The sequence below is a fragment of the Ambystoma mexicanum genome, chromosome 6q, assembly GCF_040938575.1.
Source record: "Ambystoma mexicanum isolate Mex_15411 chromosome 6q, UKY_AmexF1_1, whole genome shotgun sequence".
NCBI lineage: Eukaryota > Metazoa > Chordata > Amphibia > Caudata > Ambystomatidae > Ambystoma > Ambystoma mexicanum.
The window spans coordinates 1,631,948,715-1,631,968,310 of NC_090937.1; the positions used below are offsets into that span (position 1 = coordinate 1,631,948,715).

The following is a 19,596-nucleotide window of genomic DNA, read 5'->3' on the forward strand; positions in this document are numbered from 1 at the left end:
ACATACTGAGGAAGGTGAAACGTGTGGCTGCGCTCCTCACATGCTGAAGCAGCAGCAGCCCTTTCCCTGAAGCAAAGTTCCTTCATTCCTCCCTCCCATAACCCTTAGCAGGGAATTTATGGTAATTGAGTTGAGTTTCCAAACTGGCCCTTCCTTCCTTCCCATATCTGCCAGCTCGAGAAGGCTTGTTTTGTTGCACCTGGGAAGTAAAGTATCTATTTGCGAGAGAGAGAGAATGAGAGGGACAGAGAGAGAGAGACAGAGAGAGAAGGGGAAGGGGTGTTGGCAGTTAGGGTGTGAGCTAGAGAAATGAGGCCTGTCTGCAAAAGGCCATGGGATGGGAGTGCGTGGTTGCAGGTTGTTTGGCTTTGTAAGGCCTACTGCCCGCTTCACTCGAAACTGGGTCTAGGGTTGTCGGTTTGTAGGCTGTAAAAGCCCAGAAAAGCTCTTGTTCTCCAACCAGCAGAGTGGCGCAGCGGAAGCGTGCTGGGCCCATAACCCAGAGGTGGATGGATGGAAACCATCCTCTGCTAAGTTTTTTCAAATTATGTTTTTGTGTCATGGCATTAGGGCACAAAGAGCTGTAAGTGCCTGGATGCAATGTCATTCCTTGAACTTGCTGCCTCGTTCCACTCTTGCGCTAAATAGGAGAGGGTCCCAGCCCAGCCAACAAAATGTACTGTTCAATCAAACCAAACTTAAAACCAAGCTCCTTTTTTAAGGGGTCCCGGGGAAATGTTGGGCTGACCGGCAAGACCTCATGATGCGAACTGCTTCTGCGTCAAACGCAAGCTTTTTTCATTCCCAGCCAATGACTTATTCTTATTTCTAAGGGGCGCTCCATCAGGTAGCCCAGATAGGCAGGCATTGGTGGTATAGTGGTGAGCATAGCTGCCTTCCAAGCAGTTGACCCGGTTTGATTCCCGGCCAACGCAGATCAAATCTTTAAATTGTTCAAAATGCATTTTTGGGAAATCAGACTCATGCTGAAAGCAAAGCTGACACACTTTTCGCGAAAATCAAAACCCCATCCAGGAAAGGTTCTTGCATCCTAGTTTCTGCAACTGTCTATCGGTGAGGGGATTGAAGCGAGCAGGGCTCCTGGCCCCTCCCCGACAAAGCCCTGACGAAGGCCTGACAAAGGCCTATTCGCCTTGCCCTGACGGGCAAAGGTCCCAGCAGGCCACCGAGCACAGCACCTCAGCCTATTAGAGTGAGGTTTCAGGATCTCTCTCATCCTGTAAACCAACATACTGAGGAAGGTGAAACGTGTGGCTGCGCTCCTCACATGCTGAAGCAGCAGCAGCCCTTCCCCTGAAGCAAAGTTCCTTCATTCCTCCCTCCCATAACCCTTAGCAGGGGATTTATGGTAATTGAGTTGAGTTTCCAAACTGGCCCTTCACTCCTTCCTTCCTTCCCATATCTGCCAGCTCGAGAAGGCTTGTTTTGTTGCACCTGGGAAGTAAAGTATCTATTTGCTAGAGAGAGAGAATGAGAGAGAGAGACAGAGAGAGAGAGACAAAGAGAGAAGGGGAAGGGGTGTTGGCAGTTAGGGTGTGAGCTAGAGAAATGAGGCCTGTCTGCAAAAGGCCATGGGATGGGAGTGCGTGGTTGCAGGTTGTTTGGCTTTGTAAGGCCTACTGCCCGCTTCACTCGAAATTGGGTCTAGGGTTGTCGGTTTGTAGGCTGTAAAAGCCCAGAAAAGCTCTTGTTCTCCAACCAGCAGAGTGGCGCAGCGGAAGCGTGCTGGGCCCATAACCCAGAGGTCGATGGATCGAAACCATCCTCTGCTAAGTTTTTTCAAATTATGTTTTTGTGTCATGGCATTAGGGCACAAAGAGCTGTAAGTGCCTGGATGCAATGTCATTCCTTGAACTTGCTACCTCGTTCCACTCTTGCGCTAAATAGGAGAGGGTCCCAGCCCAGCCAACAAAATGTACTGTTCAATCAAACCAAACTTAAAACCAAGCTCCTTTTTTAAGGGGTCCCGGGGAAATGTTGGGCTGACCGGCAAGACCTCATGATGCGAACTGCTTCTGCGTCAAACGCAAGCTTTTTTCATTCCCAGCCAATGATTTATTCTTATTTCTAAGGGGCACTCCATCAGATAGCCCAGACAGGCAGGCGTTGGTGGTATAGTGGTGAGCATAGCTACCTTCCAAGCAGTTGACCCGGATTCGATTCCCGGCCAACGCAGATCAAATCTTTAAATTGTTCAAAATGCATTTTTTGGAAATCAGACTCATGCTGAAAGCAAAGCTGACACACGTTTCGTGAAAATCAAAACCCCATCCAGGAAAGGTTCTTGCATCCTAGTTTCTGCAACTGTCTATCGGTGAGGGGATTGAAGCGAGCAGGGCTCCTGGCCCCTCCCCGACAAAGGCCTGACAAAGGCCTATTCGCCTTGCCCTGACGGGCAAAGGTCCCAGCAGGCCACCGAGCACAGCACCTCAGCCTTTTAGAGTGAGGTTTCAGGATCTCTCTCATCCTGTAAACCAACATACTGAGGAAGGTGAAACGTGTGGCTGTGCTCCTCACATGCTGAAGCAGCAGCAGCCCTTTCCCTGAAGCAAAGTTCCTTCATTCCTCCCTCCCATAACCCTTAGCAGGGAATTTATGGTAATTGAGTTGAGTTTCCAAACTGGCCCTTCCTTCCTTCCTTCCCATATCTGCCAGCTCGAGAAGGCTTGTTTTGTTGCACCTGGGAAGTAAAGTATCTATTTGCGAGAGAGAGAGAATGAGAGAGAGAGACAGAGAGAGAGAGACAGAGAGAGAAGGGGAAGGGGTGTTGGCAGTTAGGGTGTGAGCTAGAGAAATGAAGCCTGTCTGCAAAAGGCCATGGGATGGGAGTGCGTGGTTGCAGGTTGTTTGGCTTTGTAAGGCCTACTGCCCGCTTCACTCGAAACTGGGTCTAGGGTTGTCGGTTTGTAGGCTGTAAAAGCCCAGAAAAGCTCTTGTTCTCCAACCAGCAGAGTGGCGCAGCGGAAGCGTGCTGGGCCCATAACCCAGAGGTCGATGGATCGAAACCATCCTCTGCTAAGTTTTTTCAAATTATGTTTTTGTGTCATGGCATTAGGGCACAAAGAGCTGTAAGTGCCTGGATGCAATGTCATTCCTTGAACTTGCTGCCTCGTTCCACTCTTGCACTAAATAGGAGAGGGTCCCAGCCCAGCCAACAAAATGTACTGTTCAATCAAACCAAACTTAAAACCAAGCTCCTTTTTTAAGGGGTCCCGGGGAAATGTTGGGCTGACCGGCAAGACCTCATGATGCGAACTGCTTCTGCGTCAAACGCAAGCTTTTTTCATTCCCAGCCAATGACTTATTCTTATTTCTAAGGGGCGCTCCATCAGATAGCCCAGACAGGCAGGCGTTGGTGGTATAGTGGTGAGCATAACTGCCTTCCAAGCAGTTGACCCGGGTTCTATTCCCGCCAACGCAGATCAAATCTTTAAATTGTTCAAAATGCATTTTTTGGAAATCAGACTCATGCTGAAAGCAAAGCTGACACACTTTTCGTGAAAATCAAAACCCCATCCAGGAAAGGTTCTTGCATCCTAGTTTCTGCAACTGTCTATCGGTGAGGGGATTGAAGCGAGCAGGGCTCCTGGCCCCTCCCCGACAAAGCCCTGACGAAGGCCTGACAAAGGCCTATTCGCCTTGCCCTGACGGGCAAAGGTCCCAGCAGGCCACCGAGCACAGCACCTCAGCCTATTAGAGTGAGGTTTCAGGATCTCTCTCATCCTGTAAACCAACATACTGAGGAAGGTGAAACGTGTGGCTGCGCTCCTCACATGCTGAAGCAGCAGCAGCCCTTTCCCTGAAGCAAAGTTCCTTCATTCCTCCCTCCCATAACCCTTAGCAGGGGATTTATGGTAATTGAGTTGAGTTTCCAAACTGGCCCTTCCTTCCTTCCTTCCCATATCTGCCAGCTCGAGAAGGCTTGTTTTGTTGCACCTGGGAAGTAAAGTATCTATTTGCGAGAGAGAGAGAATGAGAGAGAGAGACAGAGAGAGGGAGACAGAGAGAGAAGGGGAAGGGGTGTTGGCAGTTAGGGTGTGAGCTAGAGAAATGAGGCCTGTCTGCAAAAGGCCATGGGATGGGAGTGCGTGGTTGCAGGTTGTTTGGCTTTGTAAGGCCTACTGCCCACTTCACTCGAAACTGGGTCTAGGGTTGTCGGTTTGTAGGCTGTAAAAGCCCAGAAAAGCTCTTGTTCTCCAACCAGCAGAGTGGCGCAGCGGAAGCATGCTGCGCCCATAACCCAGAGGTCGATGGATTGAAACCATCCTCTGCTAAGTTTTTTCAAATTATGTTTTTGTGTCATGGCATTAGGGCACAAAGAGCTGTAAGTGCCTGGATGCAATGTCATTCCTTGAACTTGCTGCCTCGTTCCACTCTTGCGCTAAATAGGAGAGGGTCCCAGCCCAGCCAACAAAATGTACTGTTCAATCAAACCAAACTTAAAACCAAGCTCCTTTTTTAAGGGGTCCCGGGGAAATGTTGGGCTGACCGGCAAGACCTCATGATGCGAACTGCTTCTGCGTCAAACGCAAGCTTTTTTCATTCCCAGCCAATGACTTATTCTTATTTCTAAGGGGCGCTCCATCACATAGCCCAGACAGGCAGGCGTTGGTGTTATAGTGGTGAGCATAGCTGCCTTCCAAGCAGTTGACCCGGGTTCGATTCCCGGCCAACGCAGATCAAATCTTTAAATTGTTCAAAATGCATTTTTGGGAAATCAGACTCATGCTGAAAGCAAAGCTGACACACTTTTCGCGAAAATCAAAACCCCATCCAGGAAAGGTTCTTGCATCCTAGTTTCTGCAACTGTCTATCGGTGAGGGGATTGAAGCGAGCAGGGCTCCTGGCCCCTCCCCGACAAAGCCCTGACGAAGGCCTGACAAAGGCCTATTCACCTTGCCCTGACGGGCAAAGGTCCCAGCAGGCCACCGAGCACAGCACCTCAACCTATTAGAGTGAGGTTTCAGGATCTCTCTCATCCTGTAAACCAACATACTGAGGAAGGTGAAACGTGTGGCTGCGCTCCTCACATGCTGAAGCAGCAGCAGTCCTTTCCCTGAAGCAAAGTTCCTTCATTCCTCCCTCCCATAACCCTTAGCAGGGGATTTATGGTAATTGAGTTGAGTTTCCAAACTGGCCCTTCCTTCCTTCCCATATCTGCCAGCTCGAGAAGGCTTGTTTTGTTGCACCTGGGAAGTAAAGTATCTATTTGCGAGAGAGAGAGAATGAGAGAGAGAGACAGAGAGAGAGAGACAGAGAGAGAAGGGGAAGGGGTGTTGGCAGTTAGGGTGTGAGCTAGAGAAATGAGGCCTGTCTGCAAAAGGCCATGGGATGGGAGTGCGTGGTTGCAGGTTGTTTGGCTTTGTAAGGCCTACTGCCCGCTTCACTCGAAACTGGGTCTAGGGTTGTCGGTTTGTAGGCTGTAAAAGCCCAGAAAAGCTCTTGTTCTCCAACCAGCAGAGTGGCGCAGCGGAGGCGTGCTGGGCCCATAACCCAGAGGTCGATGGATCGAAACCATCCTCTGCTAAGTTTTTTCAAATTATGTTTTTGTGTCATGGCATTAGGGCACAAAGAGCTGTAAGTGCCTGGATGCAATGTCATTCCTTGAACTTGCTGCCTCGTTCCACTCTTGCGCTAAATAGGAGAGGGTCCCAGCCCAGCCAACAAAATGTACTGTTCAATCAAACCAAACTTAAAACCAAGCTCCTTTTTTAAGGGGTCCCGGGGAAATGTTGGGCTAACCGGCAAGACCTCATGATGCGAACTGCTTCTGCGTCAAACGCAAGCTTTTTTCATTCCCAGCCAATGACTTATTCTTATTTCTAAGGGGCGCTCCATCACATAGCCCAGCCAGGCAGGCGTTGGTGGTATAGTGGTGAGCATAGCTGCCTTTCAGCAGTTGACCCGGGTTCGATTCCCGGCCAACGCAGATCAAATCTTTAAATTGTTCAAAATGCATTTTTTGGAAATCAGACTCATGCTGAAAGCAAAGCTGACACACTTTTCGTGAAAATCAAAACCCCATCCAGGAAAGGTTCTTGCATCCTAGTTTCTGCAACTGTCTATCGGTGAGGGGATTGAAGCGAGCAGGGCTCCTGGCCCCTCCCCGACAAAGCCCTGACGAAGGCCTGACAAAGGCCTAATCGCCTTGCCCTGACGGGCAAAGGTCCCAGCAGGCCACCGAGCACAGCACCTCAGCCTATTAGAGTGAGGTTTCAGGATCTCTCTCATCCTGTAAACCAACATACTGAGGAAGGTGAAACGTGTGGCTGCGCTCCTCACATGCTGAAGCAGCAGCAGCCCTTTCCCTGAAGCAAAGTTCCTTCATTCCTCCCTCCCATAACCCTTAGCAGGGGATTTATGGTAATTGAGTTGAGTTTCCAAACTGGCCCTTCCTTCCTTCCTTCCCATATCTGCCAGCTCGAGAAGGCTTGTTTTGTTGCACCTGGGAAGTAAAGTATCTATTTGCGAGAGAGAGAGAATGAGAGAGAGAGACAGAGAGAGGGAGACAGAGAGAGAAGGGGAAGGGGTGTTGGCAGTTAGGGTGTGAGCTAGAGAAATGAGGCCTGTCTGCAAAAGGCCATGGGATGGGAGTGCGTGGTTGCAGGTTGTTTGGCTTTGTAAGGCCTACTGCCCGCTTCACTCGAAACTGGGTCTAGGGTTGTCGGTTTGTAGGCTGTAAAAGCCCAGAAAAGCTCTTGTTCTCCAACCAGCAGAGTGGCGCAGCGGAAGCGTGCTGGGCCCATAACCCAGAGGTCGATGGATCGAAACCATCCTCTGCTAAGTTTTTTCAAATTATGTTTTTGTGTCATGGCATTAGGGCACAAAGAGCTGTAAGTGCCTGGATGCAATGTCATTCCTTGAACTTGCTGCCTCGTTCCACTCTTGCGCTAAATAGGAGAGGGTCCCAGCCCAGCCAACAAAATGTACTGTTCAATCAAACCAAACTTAAAACCAAGCTCCTTTTTTAAGGGGTCCCGGGGAAATGTTGGGCTGACCGGCAAGACCTCATGATGCGAACTGCTTCTGCGTCAAACGCAAGCTTTTTTCATTCCCAGCCAATGACTTATTCTTATTTCTAAGGGGCGCTCCATCACATAGCCCAGACAGGCAGGAGTTGGTGGTATAGTGGTGAGCATAGCTGCCTTCCAAGCAGTTGACCCGGGGCCAACGCAGATCAAATCTTTAAATTGTTCAAAATGCATTTTTGGGAAATCAGACTCATGCTGAAAGCAAAGCTGACACACTTTTCGCGAAAATCAAAACCCCATCCAGGAAAGGTTCTTGCATCCTAGTTTCTGCAACTGTCTATCGGTGAGGGGATTGAAGCGAGCAGGGCTCCTGGCCCCTCCCCGACAAAGCCCTGACGAAGGCCTGACAAAGGCCTATTCGCCTTGCCCTGACGGGCAAAGGTCCCAGCAGGCCACCGAGCACAGCACCTCAGCCTATTAGAGTGAGGTTTCAGGATCTCTCTCATCCTGTAAACCAACATACTGAGGAAGGTGAAACGTGTGGCTGCGCTCCTCACATGCTGAAGCAGCAGCAGCCCTTTCCCTGAAGCAAAGTTCCTTCATTCCTCCCTCCCATAACCCTTAGCAGGGAATTTATGGTAATTGAGTTGAGTTTCCAAACTGGCCCTTCCTTCCTTCCCATATCTGCCAGCTCGAGAAGGCTTGTTTTGTTGCACCTGGGAAGTAAAGTATCTATTTGCGAGAGAGAGAGAATGAGAGGGACAGAGAGAGAGAGACAGAGAGAGAAGGGGAAGGGGTGTTGGCAGTTAGGGTGTGAGCTAGAGAAATGAGGCCTGTCTGCAAAAGGCCATGGGATGGGAGTGCGTGGTTGCAGGTTGTTTGGCTTTGTAAGGCCTACTGCCCGCTTCACTCGAAACTGGGTCTAGGGTTGTCGGTTTGTAGGCTGTAAAAGCCCAGAAAAGCTCTTGTTCTCCAACCAGCAGAGTGGCGCAGCGGAAGCGTGCTGGGCCCATAACCCAGAGGTGGATGGATGGAAACCATCCTCTGCTAAGTTTTTTCAAATTATGTTTTTGTGTCATGGCATTAGGGCACAAAGAGCTGTAAGTGCCTGGATGCAATGTCATTCCTTGAACTTGCTGCCTCGTTCCACTCTTGCGCTAAATAGGAGAGGGTCCCAGCCCAGCCAACAAAATGTACTGTTCAATCAAACCAAACTTAAAACCAAGCTCCTTTTTTAAGGGGTCCCGGGGAAATGTTGGGCTGACCGGCAAGACCTCATGATGCGAACTGCTTCTGCGTCAAACGCAAGCTTTTTTCATTCCCAGCCAATGACTTATTCTTATTTCTAAGGGGCGCTCCATCAGGTAGCCCAGATAGGCAGGCATTGGTGGTATAGTGGTGAGCATAGCTGCCTTCCAAGCAGTTGACCCGGTTTGATTCCCGGCCAACGCAGATCAAATCTTTAAATTGTTCAAAATGCATTTTTGGGAAATCAGACTCATGCTGAAAGCAAAGCTGACACACTTTTCGCGAAAATCAAAACCCCATCCAGGAAAGGTTCTTGCATCCTAGTTTCTGCAACTGTCTATCGGTGAGGGGATTGAAGCGAGCAGGGCTCCTGGCCCCTCCCCGACAAGGCCCTGACGAAGGCCTGACAAAGGCCTATTCGCCTTGCCCTGACGGGCAAAGGTCCCAGCAGGCCACCGAGCACAGCACCTCAGCCTATTAGAGTGAGGTTTCAGGATCTCTCTCATCCTGTAAACCAACATACTGAGGAAGGTGAAACGTGTGGCTGCGCTCCTCACATGCTGAAGCAGCAGCAGCCCTTCCCCTGAAGCAAAGTTCCTTCATTCCTCCCTCCCATAACCCTTAGCAGGGGATTTATGGTAATTGAGTTGAGTTTCCAAACTGGCCCTTCACTCCTTCCTTCCTTCCCATATCTGCCAGCTCGAGAAGGCTTGTTTTGTTGCACCTGGGAAGTAAAGTATCTATTTGCTAGAGAGAGAGAATGAGAGAGAGAGACAGAGAGAGAGAGACAAAGAGAGAAGGGGAAGGGGTGTTGGCAGTTAGGGTGTGAGCTAGAGAAATGAGGCCTGTCTGCAAAAGGCCATGGGATGGGAGTGCGTGGTTGCAGGTTGTTTGGCTTTGTAAGGCCTACTGCCCGCTTCACTCGAAATTGGGTCTAGGGTTGTCGGTTTGTAGGCTGTAAAAGCCCAGAAAAGCTCTTGTTCTCCAGCCAGCAGAGTTGCGCAGCGGAAGCGTGCTGGGCCCATAACCCAGAGGTCGATGGATCGAAACCATCCTCTGCTAAGTTTTTTCAAATTATGTTTTTGTGTCATGGCATTAGGGCACAAAGAGCTGTAAGTGCCTGGATGCAATGTCATTCCTTGAACTTGCTGCCTCGTTCCACTCTTGCGCTAAATAGGAGAGGGTCCCAGCCCAGCCAACAAAATGTACTGTTCAATCAAACCAAACTTAAAACCAAGCTCCTTTTTTAAGGGGTCTCGGGGAAATGTTGGGCTGACCGGCAAGACCTCATGATGCGAACTGCTTCTGCGTCAAACGCAAGCTTTTTTCATTCCCAGCCAATGACTTATTCTTATTTCTAAGGGGCGCTCCATCAGATAGCCCAGACAGGCAGGCGTTGGTGGTATAGTGGTGAGCATAACTGCCTTCCAAGCAGTTGACCCGGGTTCTATTCCCGCCAACGCAGATCAAATCTTTAAATTGTTCAAAATGCATTTTTTGGAAATCAGACTCATGCTGAAAGCAAAGCTGACACACTTTTCGTGAAAATCAAAACCCCATCCAGGAAAGGTTCTTGCATCCTAGTTTCTGCAACTGTCTATCGGTGAGGGGATTGAAGCGAGCAGGGCTCCTGGCCCCTCCCCGACAAAGCCCTGACGAAGGCCTGACAAAGGCCTATTCGCCTTGCCCTGACGGGCAAAGGTCCCAGCAGGCCACCGAGCACAGCACCTCAGCCTATTAGAGTGAGGTTTCAGGATCTCTCTCATCCTGTAAACCAACATACTGAGGAAGGTGAAACGTGTGGCTGCGCTCCTCACATGCTGAAGCAGCAGCAGCCCTTTCCCTGAAGCAAAGTTCCTTCATTCCTCCCTCCCATAACCCTTAGCAGGGGATTTATGGTAATTGAGTTGAGTTTCCAAACTGGCCCTTCCTTCCTTCCTTCCCATATCTGCCAGCTCGAGAAGGCTTGTTTTGTTGCACCTGGGAAGTAAAGTATCTATTTGCGAGAGAGAGAGAATGAGAGAGAGAGACAGAGAGAGGGAGACAGAGAGAGAAGGGGAAGGGGTGTTGGCAGTTAGGGTGTGAGCTAGAGAAATGAGGCCTGTCTGCAAAAGGCCATGGGATGGGAGTGCGTGGTTGCAGGTTGTTTGGCTTTGTAAGGCCTACTGCCCACTTCACTCGAAACTGGGTCTAGGGTTGTCGGTTTGTAGGCTGTAAAAGCCCAGAAAAGCTCTTGTTCTCCAACCAGCAGAGTGGCGCAGCGGAAGCATGCTGCGCCCATAACCCAGAGGTCGATGGATTGAAACCATCCTCTGCTAAGTTTTTTCAAATTATGTTTTTGTGTCATGGCATTAGGGCACAAAGAGCTGTAAGTGCCTGGATGCAATGTCATTCCTTGAACTTGCTGCCTCGTTCCACTCTTGCGCTAAATAGGAGAGGGTCCCAGCCCAGCCAACAAAATGTACTGTTCAATCAAACCAAACTTAAAACCAAGCTCCTTTTTTAAGGGGTCCCGGGGAAATGTTGGGCTGACCGGCAAGACCTCATGATGCGAACTGCTTCTGCGTCAAACGCAAGCTTTTTTCATTCCCAGCCAATGACTTATTCTTATTTCTAAGGGGCGCTCCATCACATAGCCCAGACAGGCAGGCGTTGGTGTTATAGTGGTGAGCATAGCTGCCTTCCAAGCAGTTGACCCGGGTTCGATTCCCGGCCAACGCAGATCAAATCTTTAAATTGTTCAAAATGCATTTTTGGGAAATCAGACTCATGCTGAAAGCAAAGCTGACACACTTTTCGCGAAAATCAAAACCCCATCCAGGAAAGGTTCTTGCATCCTAGTTTCTGCAACTGTCTATCGGTGAGGGGATTGAAGCGAGCAGGGCTCCTGGCCCCTCCCCGACAAAGCCCTGACGAAGGCCTGACAAAGGCCTATTCACCTTGCCCTGACGGGCAAAGGTCCCAGCAGGCCACCGAGCACAGCACCTCAACCTATTAGAGTGAGGTTTCAGGATCTCTCTCATCCTGTAAACCAACATACTGAGGAAGGTGAAACGTGTGGCTGCGCTCCTCACATGCTGAAGCAGCAGCAGTCCTTTCCCTGAAGCAAAGTTCCTTCATTCCTCCCTCCCATAACCCTTAGCAGGGGATTTATGGTAATTGAGTTGAGTTTCCAAACTGGCCCTTCCTTCCTTCCCATATCTGCCAGCTCGAGAAGGCTTGTTTTGTTGCACCTGGGAAGTAAAGTATCTATTTGCGAGAGAGAGAGAATGAGAGAGAGAGACAGAGAGAGAGAGACAGAGAGAGAAGGGGAAGGGGTGTTGGCAGTTAGGGTGTGAGCTAGAGAAATGAGGCCTGTCTGCAAAAGGCCATGGGATGGGAGTGCGTGGTTGCAGGTTGTTTGGCTTTGTAAGGCCTACTGCCCGCTTCACTCGAAACTGGGTCTAGGGTTGTCGGTTTGTAGGCTGTAAAAGCCCAGAAAAGCTCTTGTTCTCCAACCAGCAGAGTGGCGCAGCGGAGGCGTGCTGAGCCCATAACCCAGAGGTCGATGGATCGAAACCATCCTCTGCTAAGTTTTTTCAAATTATGTTTTTGTGTCATGGCATTAGGGCACAAAGAGCTGTAAGTGCCTGGATGCAATGTCATTCCTTGAACTTGCTGCCTCGTTCCACTCTTGCGCTAAATAGGAGAGGGTCCCAGCCCAGCCAACAAAATGTACTGTTCAATCAAACCAAACTTAAAACCAAGCTCCTTTTTTAAGGGGTCCCGGGGAAATGTTGGGCTAACCGGCAAGACCTCATGATGCGAACTGCTTCTGCGTCAAACGCAAGCTTTTTTCATTCCCAGCCAATGACTTATTCTTATTTCTAAGGGGCGCTCCATCACATAGCCCAGCCAGGCAGGCGTTGGTGGTATAGTGGTGAGCATAGCTGCCTTTCAGCAGTTGACCCGGGTTCGATTCCCGGCCAACGCAGATCAAATCTTTAAATTGTTCAAAATGCATTTTTTGGAAATCAGACTCATGCTGAAAGCAAAGCTGACACACTTTTCGTGAAAATCAAAACCCCATCCAGGAAAGGTTCTTGCATCCTAGTTTCTGCAACTGTCTATCGGTGAGGGGATTGAAGCGAGCAGGGCTCCTGGCCCCTCCCCGACAAAGCCCTGACGAAGGCCTGACAAAGGCCTAATCGCCTTGCCCTGACGGGCAAAGGTCCCAGCAGGCCACCGAGCACAGCACCTCAGCCTATTAGAGTGAGGTTTCAGGATCTCTCTCATCCTGTAAACCAACATACTGAGGAAGGTGAAACGTGTGGCTGCGCTCCTCACATGCTGAAGCAGCAGCAGCCCTTTCCCTGAAGCAAAGTTCCTTCATTCCTCCCTCCCATAACCCTTAGCAGGGGATTTATGGTAATTGAGTTGAGTTTCCAAACTGGCCCTTCCTTCCTTCCTTCCCATATCTGCCAGCTCGAGAAGGCTTGTTTTGTTGCACCTGGGAAGTAAAGTATCTATTTGCGAGAGAGAGAGAATGAGAGAGAGAGACAGAGAGAGAGAGACAGAGACAGAGAGAGAAGGGGAAGGGGTGTTGGCAGTTAGGGTGTGAGCTAGAGAAATGAGGCCTGTCTGCAAAAGGCCATGGGATGGGAGTGCGTGGTTGCAGGTTGTTTGGCTTTGTAAGGCCTACTGCCCGCTTCACTCGAAACTGGGTCTAGGGTTGTCGGTTTGTAGGCTGTAAAAGCCCAGAAAAGCTCTTGTTCTCCAACCAGCAGAGTGGCGCAGCGGAAGCGTGCTGGGCCCATAACCCAGAGGTCGATGGATCGAAACCATCCTCTGCTAAGTTTTTTCAAATTATGTTTTTGTGTCATGGCATTAGGGCACAAAGAGCTGTAAGTGCCTGGATGCAATGTCATTCCTTGAACTTGCTGCCTCGTTCCACTCTTGCGCTAAATAGGAGAGGGTCCCAGCCCAGCCAACAAAATGTACTGTTCAATCAAACCAAACTTAAAACCAAGCTCCTTTTTTAAGGGGTCCCGGGGAAATGTTGGGCTGACCGGCAAGACCTCATGATGCGAACTGCTTCTGCGTCAAACGCAAGCTTTTTTCATTCCCAGCCAATGACTTATTCTTATTTCTAAGGGGCGCTCCATCACATAGCCCAGACAGGCAGGAGTTGGTGGTATAGTGGTGAGCATAGCTGCCTTCCAAGCAGTTGACCCGGGGCCAACGCAGATCAAATCTTTAAATTGTTCAAAATGCATTTTTGGGAAATCAGACTCATGCTGAAAGCAAAGCTGACACACTTTTCGCGAAAATCAAAACCCCATCCAGGAAAGGTTCTTGCATCCTAGTTTCTGCAACTGTCTATCGGTGAGGGGATTGAAGCGAGCAGGGCTCCTGGCCCCTCCCCGACAAAGCCCTGACGAAGGCCTGACAAAGGCCTATTCGCCTTGCCCTGACGGGCAAAGGTCCCAGCAGGCCACCGAGCACAGCACCTCAGCCTATTAGAGTGAGGTTTCAGGATCTCTCTCATCCTGTAAACCAACATACTGAGGAAGGTGAAACGTGTGGCTGCGCTCCTCACATGCTGAAGCAGCAGCAGCCCTTTCCCTGAAGCAAAGTTCCTTCATTCCTCCCTCCCATAACCCTTAGCAGGGAATTTATGGTAATTGAGTTGAGTTTCCAAACTGGCCCTTCCTTCCTTCCCATATCTGCCAGCTCGAGAAGGCTTGTTTTGTTGCACCTGGGAAGTAAAGTATCTATTTGCGAGAGAGAGAGAATGAGAGGGACAGAGAGAGAGAGACAGAGAGAGAAGGGGAAGGGGTGTTGGCAGTTAGGGTGTGAGCTAGAGAAATGAGGCCTGTCTGCAAAAGGCCATGGGATGGGAGTGCGTGGTTGCAGGTTGTTTGGCTTTGTAAGGCCTACTGCCCGCTTCACTCGAAACTGGGTCTAGGGTTGTCGGTTTGTAGGCTGTAAAAGCCCAGAAAAGCTCTTGTTCTCCAACCAGCAGAGTGGCGCAGCGGAAGCGTGCTGGGCCCATAACCCAGAGGTGGATGGATGGAAACCATCCTCTGCTAAGTTTTTTCAAATTATGTTTTTGTGTCATGGCATTAGGGCACAAAGAGCTGTAAGTGCCTGGATGCAATGTCATTCCTTGAACTTGCTGCCTCGTTCCACTCTTGCGCTAAATAGGAGAGGGTCCCAGCCCAGCCAACAAAATGTACTGTTCAATCAAACCAAACTTAAAACCAAGCTCCTTTTTTAAGGGGTCCCGGGGAAATGTTGGGCTGACCGGCAAGACCTCATGATGCGAACTGCTTCTGCGTCAAACGCAAGCTTTTTTCATTCCCAGCCAATGACTTATTCTTATTTCTAAGGGGCGCTCCATCAGGTAGCCCAGATAGGCAGGCATTGGTGGTATAGTGGTGAGCATAGCTGCCTTCCAAGCAGTTGACCCGGTTTGATTCCCGGCCAACGCAGATCAAATCTTTAAATTGTTCAAAATGCATTTTTGGGAAATCAGACTCATGCTGAAAGCAAAGCTGACACACTTTTCGCGAAAATCAAAACCCCATCCAGGAAAGGTTCTTGCATCCTAGTTTCTGCAACTGTCTATCGGTGAGGGGATTGAAGCGAGCAGGGCTCCTGGCCCCTCCCCGACAAAGCCCTGACGAAGGCCTGACAAAGGCCTATTCGCCTTGCCCTGACGGGCAAAGGTCCCAGCAGGCCACCGAGCACAGCACCTCAGCCTATTAGAGTGAGGTTTCAGGATCTCTCTCATCCTGTAAACCAACATACTGAGGAAGGTGAAACGTGTGGCTGCGCTCCTCACATGCTGAAGCAGCAGCAGCCCTTCCCCTGAAGCAAAGTTCCTTCATTCCTCCCTCCCATAACCCTTAGCAGGGGATTTATGGTAATTGAGTTGAGTTTCCAAACTGGCCCTTCACTCCTTCCTTCCTTCCCATATCTGCCAGCTCGAGAAGGCTTGTTTTGTTGCACCTGGGAAGTAAAGTATCTATTTGCTAGAGAGAGAGAATGAGAGAGAGAGACAGAGAGAGAGAGACAAAGAGAGAAGGGGAAGGGGTGTTGGCAGTTAGGGTGTGAGCTAGAGAAATGAGGCCTGTCTGCAAAAGGCCATGGGATGGGAGTGCGTGGTTGCAGGTTGTTTGGCTTTGTAAGGCCTACTGCCCGCTTCACTCGAAATTGGGTCTAGGGTTGTCGGTTTGTAGGCTGTAAAAGCCCAGAAAAGCTCTTGTTCTCCAACCAGCAGAGTGGCGCAGCGGAAGCGTGCTGGGCCCATAACCCAGAGGTCGATGGATCGAAACCATCCTCTGCTAAGTTTTTTCAAATTATGTTTTTGTGTCATGGCATTAGGGCACAAAGAGCTGTAAGTGCCTGGATGCAATGTCATTCCTTGAACTTGCTACCTCGTTCCACTCTTGCGCTAAATAGGAGAGGGTCCCAGCCCAGCCAACAAAATGTACTGTTCAATCAAACCAAACTTAAAACCAAGCTCCTTTTTTAAGGGGTCCCGGGGAAATGTTGGGCTGACCGGCAAGACCTCATGATGCGAACTGCTTCTGCGTCAAACGCAAGCTTTTTTCATTCCCAGCCAATGATTTATTCTTATTTCTAAGGGGCACTCCATCAGATAGCCCAGACAGGCAGGCGTTGGTGGTATAGTGGTGAGCATAGCTACCTTCCAAGCAGTTGACCCGGATTCGATTCCCGGCCAACGCAGATCAAATCTTTAAATTGTTCAAAATGCATTTTTTGGAAATCAGACTCATGCTGAAAGCAAAGCTGACACACGTTTCGTGAAAATCAAAACCCCATCCAGGAAAGGTTCTTGCATCCTAGTTTCTGCAACTGTCTATCGGTGAGGGGATTGAAGCGAGCAGGGCTCCTGGCCCCTCCCCGACAAAGGCCTGACAAAGGCCTATTCGCCTTGCCCTGACGGGCAAAGGTCCCAGCAGGCCACCGAGCACAGCACCTCAGCCTTTTAGAGTGAGGTTTCAGGATCTCTCTCATCCTGTAAACCAACATACTGAGGAAGGTGAAACGTGTGGCTGTGCTCCTCACATGCTGAAGCAGCAGCAGCCCTTTCCCTGAAGCAAAGTTCCTTCATTCCTCCCTCCCATAACCCTTAGCAGGGAATTTATGGTAATTGAGTTGAGTTTCCAAACTGGCCCTTCCTTCCTTCCTTCCCATATCTGCCAGCTCGAGAAGGCTTGTTTTGTTGCACCTGGGAAGTAAAGTATCTATTTGCGAGAGAGAGAGAATGAGAGAGAGAGACAGAGAGAGAGAGACAGAGAGAGAAGGGGAAGGGGTGTTGGCAGTTAGGGTGTGAGCTAGAGAAATGAGGCCTGTCTGCAAAAGGCCATGGGATGGGAGTGCGTGGTTGCAGGTTGTTTGGCTTTGTAAGGCCTACTGCCCGCTTCACTCGAAACTGGGTCTAGGGTTGTCGGTTTGTAGGCTGTAAAAGCCCAGAAAAGCTCTTGTTCTCCAACCAGCAGAGTGGCGCAGCGGAAGCGTGCTGGGCCCATAACCCAGAGGTCGATGGATCGAAACCATCCTCTGCTAAGTTTTTTCAAATTATGTTTTTGTGTCATGGCATTAGGGCACAAAGAGCTGTAAGTGCCTGGATGCAATGTCATTCCTTGAACTTGCTGCCTCGTTCCACTCTTGCACTAAATAGGAGAGGGTCCCAGCCCAGCCAACAAAATGTACTGTTCAATCAAACCAAACTTAAAACCAAGCTCCTTTTTTAAGGGGTCCCGGGGAAATGTTGGGCTGACCGGCAAGACCTCATGATGCGAACTGCTTCTGCGTCAAACGCAAGCTTTTTTCATTCCCAGCCAATGACTTATTCTTATTTCTAAGGGGCGCTCCATCAGATAGCCCAGACAGGCAGGCGTTGGTGGTATAGTGGTGAGCATAACTGCCTTCCAAGCAGTTGACCCGGGTTCTATTCCCGCCAACGCAGATCAAATCTTTAAATTGTTCAAAATGCATTTTTTGGAAATCAGACTCATGCTGAAAGCAAAGCTGACACACTTTTCGTGAAAATCAAAACCCCATCCAGGAAAGGTTCTTGCATCCTAGTTTCTGCAACTGTCTATCGGTGAGGGGATTGAAGCGAGCAGGGCTCCTGGCCCCTCCCCGACAAAGCCCTGACGAAGGCCTGACAAAGGCCTATTCGCCTTGCCCTGACGGGCAAAGGTCCCAGCAGGCCACCGAGCACAGCACCTCAGCCTATTAGAGTGAGGTTTCAGGATCTCTCTCATCCTGTAAACCAACATACTGAGGAAGGTGAAACGTGTGGCTGCGCTCCTCACATGCTGAAGCAGCAGCAGCCCTTTCCCTGAAGCAAAGTTCCTTCATTCCTCCCTCCCATAACCCTTAGCAGGGGATTTATGGTAATTGAGTTGAGTTTCCAAACTGGCCCTTCCTTCCTTCCTTCCCATATCTGCCAGCTCGAGAAGGCTTGTTTTGTTGCACCTGGGAAGTAAAGTATCTATTTGCGAGAGAGAGAGAATGAGAGAGAGAGACAGAGAGAGGGAGACAGAGAGAGAAGGGGAAGGGGTGTTGGCAGTTAGGGTGTGAGCTAGAGAAATGAGGCCTGTCTGCAAAAGGCCATGGGATGGGAGTGCGTGGTTGCAGGTTGTTTGGCTTTGTAAGGCCTACTGCCCACTTCACTCGAAACTGGGTCTAGGGTTGTCGGTTTGTAGGCTGTAAAAGCCCAGAAAAGCTCTTGTTCTCCAACCAGCAGAGTGGCGCAGCGGAAGCATGCTGCGCCCATAACCCAGAGGTCGATGGATTGAAACCATCCTCTGCTAAGTTTTTTCAAATTATGTTTTTGTGTCATGGCATTAGGGCACAAAGAGCTGTAAGTGCCTGGATGCAATGTCATTCCTTGAACTTGCTGCCTCGTTCCACTCTTGCGCTAAATAGGAGAGGGTCCCAGCCCAGCCAACAAAATGTACTGTTCAATCAAACCAAACTTAAAACCAAGCTCCTTTTTTAAGGGGTCCCGGGGAAATGTTGGGCTGACCGGCAAGACCTCATGATGCGAACTGCTTCTGCGTCAAACGCAAGCTTTTTTCATTCCCAGCCAATGACTTATTCTTATTTCTAAGGGGCGCTCCATCACATAGCCCAGACAGGCAGGCGTTGGTGTTATAGTGGTGAGCATAGCTGCCTTCCAAGCAGTTGACCCGGGTTCGATTCCCGGCCAACGCAGATCAAATCTTTAAATTGTTCAAAATGCATTTTTGGGAAATCAGACTCATGCTGAAAGCAAAGCTGACACACTTTTCGCGAAAATCAAAACCCCATCCAGGAAAGGTTCTTGCATCCTAGTTTCTGCAACTGTCTATCGGTGAGGGGATTGAAGCGAGCAGGGCTCCTGGCCCCTCCCCGACAAAGCCCTGACGAAGGCCTGACAAAGGCCTATTCACCTTGCCCTGACGGGCAAAGGTCCCAGCAGGCCACCGAGCACAGCACCTCAACCTATTAGAGTGAGGTTTCAGGATCTCTCTCATCCTGTAAACCAACATACTGAGGAAGGTGAAACGTGTGGCTGCGCTCCTCACATGCTGAAGCAGCAGCAGTCCTTTCCCTGAAGCAAAGTTCCTTCATTCCTCCCTCCCATAACCCTTAGCAGGGGATTTATGGTAATTGAGTTGAGTTTCCAAACTGGCCCTTCCTTCCTTCCCATATCTGCCAGCTCGAGAAGGCTTGTTTTGTTGCACCTGGGAAGTAAAGTATCTATTTGCGAGAGAGAGAGAATGAGAGAGAGAGACAGAGAGAGAGAGACAGAGAGAGAAGGGGAAGGGGTGTTGGCAGTTAGGGTGTGAGCTAGAGAAATGAGGCCTGTCTGCAAAAGGCCATGGGATGGGAGTGCGTGGTTGCAGGTTGTTTGGCTTTGTAAGGCCTACTGCCCGCTTCACTCGAAACTGGGTCTAGGGTTGTCGGTTTGTAGGCTGTAAAAGCCCAGAAAAGCTCTTGTTCTCCAACCAGCAGAGTGGCGCAGCGGAAGCGTGCTGGGCCCATAACCCAGAGGTCGATGGATCGAAACCATCCTCTGCTAAGTTTTTTCAAATTATGTTTTTGTGTCATGGCATTAGGGCACAAAGAGCTGTAAGTGCCTGGATGCAATGTCATTCCTTGAACTTGCTGCCTCGTTCCACTCTTGCGCTAAATAGGAGAGGGTCCCAGCCCAGCCAACAAAATGTACTGTTCAATCAAACCAAACTTAAAACCAAGCTCCTTTTTTAAGGGGTCCCGGGGAAATGTTGGGCTGACCGGCAAGACCTCATGATGCGAACTGCTTCTGCGTCAAACGCAAGCTTTTTTCATT

General features: G+C 49.9%; 7 non-coding genes across 7 annotated transcripts; all 7 read left to right on the plus strand.

Moving 5' to 3' along the window:
* Positions 1-1,721: 1,721 nt before the first annotated feature.
* TRNAM-CAU (transfer RNA methionine (anticodon CAU)) lies at positions 1,722-1,793 on the plus strand. Its single transcript has one exon. It is a non-coding gene; the product is annotated as a tRNA-Met (tRNA).
* Positions 1,794-2,967: 1,174 nt separating this feature from the next.
* Positions 2,968-3,039, plus strand: TRNAM-CAU (transfer RNA methionine (anticodon CAU)). Its single transcript has one exon. It is a non-coding gene; the product is annotated as a tRNA-Met (tRNA).
* Positions 3,040-6,732: 3,693 nt separating this feature from the next.
* On the plus strand, positions 6,733-6,804 carry TRNAM-CAU (transfer RNA methionine (anticodon CAU)). Its single transcript has one exon. It is a non-coding gene; the product is annotated as a tRNA-Met (tRNA).
* Positions 6,805-13,001: 6,197 nt separating this feature from the next.
* Positions 13,002-13,073, plus strand: TRNAM-CAU (transfer RNA methionine (anticodon CAU)). The gene has a single exon. It is a non-coding gene; the product is annotated as a tRNA-Met (tRNA).
* Positions 13,074-15,499: 2,426 nt separating this feature from the next.
* TRNAM-CAU (transfer RNA methionine (anticodon CAU)) lies at positions 15,500-15,571 on the plus strand. The gene has a single exon. It is a non-coding gene; the product is annotated as a tRNA-Met (tRNA).
* A 1,174-nt stretch (positions 15,572-16,745) lies between these two features.
* TRNAM-CAU (transfer RNA methionine (anticodon CAU)) lies at positions 16,746-16,817 on the plus strand. The gene has a single exon. It is a non-coding gene; the product is annotated as a tRNA-Met (tRNA).
* Positions 16,818-19,254: 2,437 nt separating this feature from the next.
* Positions 19,255-19,326, plus strand: TRNAM-CAU (transfer RNA methionine (anticodon CAU)). Its single transcript has one exon. It is a non-coding gene; the product is annotated as a tRNA-Met (tRNA).
* The last annotated feature ends 270 nt before the right edge of the window (positions 19,327-19,596 follow it).